Here is a 1,934-nt window from a genome sequence, read left to right as displayed (position 1 = left end):
GAGTGACTTATATACCCGACATTTTTATTTCTTATTTTTAGCACAGGTGTAGGAAAAATCATGAACCAAAATGTTATTTATTTTCTAATTTAACATTTTTTTTACAAATATGACCATGGTCTTTTAAACATACAGTGACATTAAACATTGTTATGTTAAAAAAAAGAAAAAAGAAAAAAAGCTTTTGTGCACAAATCAGAAAATACATTGTACATTTTACCTACAGGCCAAACCGTGAGTGTCTGTGGCAAAGCCCGACCCAGGAAATTGCACTGATTTTATATTTAGATCAGAGAGAAATTGTCAAGAACAGGCGCTTGCATTTGGATGTGTCCAATGATAGTAGGTTTGGTTGTGATCAATCAGAATAATGTAGGAATAAAAATGTATGACAGTTTAGTATGATGACATGTAATTCACATATGCTGAAATATGATATTATACATCATGTAATATTATTATGGCTGTTGCCATGACCATGAAACCCAACAAAGGTTTAATGTAATGTAATTCAAAATACCAAAACCGAGCACCTATTAATCTCGTCTTTGCGCGTGAAGATTGAGGCCGTCTGCCAGTAGCGGTTAGGTCATACAGTGGAACCCCTCTCTAGCGACCTTTAAAATGTTGACAAAAATCGGTCCTTGTGGAGGAGGGTCCTTACAGAGGGAGGGGGCGGAGTCAGGGGGCCACAAAGAAAGTCAGATTTAAAAAAAAAAGAAAACAGAGAAGTTTGAGTTGCTGACGACCGTTCTCTCTGAAAGCAAACTGCTTCGATTTCATGTTTGTCCTTGGTGTCCACCAGTTCTGGTGCATGTACTACCCTGGCCAAGTTTCCTCTCAAGACATCAAAGAGACCGCCCCAGTATACTCTACAGCCTCTGGGCGAACCACCTCTCATAGCTAAAACTGGGTCAATGACCCCTGGGAAGAAGGTCAGTGTCTATAAAAATTTTACTCCTAGGCCTGCGGCCAGGGGGGGGGGGGGGAGTATACCGGTACCATTTGAGAATCAGACCAAATGAGAATTGAACCATTTGAGAACATCCTTTTTTTTCAATCACTACATCGAAGGCCTGCGGCCCGGGGTTCACATGGGTTGGTTTGTTTGTTTGTTTCAAACCCACACCCATATACACACATTTCCCATTTAAACCATTTGTCGGCCCCCTGTCGATATTTATCGACTAAGTTCCTTGTATATGGGTGTATGTAACCCAATGAACTCTGACATGGATTACAGGAACTTTTCCGTGCGCAATTGATCTTGTGATTGCGTGTACACACGAAGCAGGTCTGCACATAAGTTGACCTGGTAGAACGGAAAAATCTCCACCCTTAACCCATCAGGCGCGGCCGGAATTCGAACCCGTGACCTTCCACATAGGAGACCGACGTCTTATTCCCTAGGCCGCTGCGCACGTCAGAGACATTTACAAATGTCCGTAATAATCAAATGTACATTTTCTCTGACTTACCCCCCCCCCCCCCTCACAACCCCCCCCCCCCCCACCAACCACCACCCCCACCCCCACCCCCCGGACTTATCCTCTCTTTTTCTCTCTCTCTCTCTCTCTCTCTCTCTCTCTCTCTCTCTCTCTCTCTCTCTCCCCTCTCTCTCCCTTCCCTCTCTCTCCCTCTCTCTCTCTCTCTCTCTCTCTCTCTCTCTCTCTCTCTCTCTCTCTCTCTCTCTCTCTCTCTCTCTCTCTCTCTCTCTCTCTCACGCACACACAACAGATTCACGGTTTGTATTCACTGCAAAGTAATAATGATAATTCAGTTGCTTCTTTTCAGCAATATACATTAGACGTGTATTTTTGTCGTTCTGTGCAGTCGTGTTTGCAATACAATAGTTTCTAAAGTAGTTTCAATTCAAGCTTCAAGGGAACGGATTTGAAAGCTCTTTGACTTCCCTGTCAGGAAGTTCCAGTGAT

This window comes from Littorina saxatilis, linkage group LG2 (assembly GCF_037325665.1).
Source record: "Littorina saxatilis isolate snail1 linkage group LG2, US_GU_Lsax_2.0, whole genome shotgun sequence".
In the NCBI taxonomy this organism is placed as follows: domain Eukaryota; kingdom Metazoa; phylum Mollusca; class Gastropoda; order Littorinimorpha; family Littorinidae; genus Littorina; species Littorina saxatilis.
The sequence above is the reverse complement of the archived record's forward strand: the minus strand, read 5'-3'. Positions refer to the sequence as shown.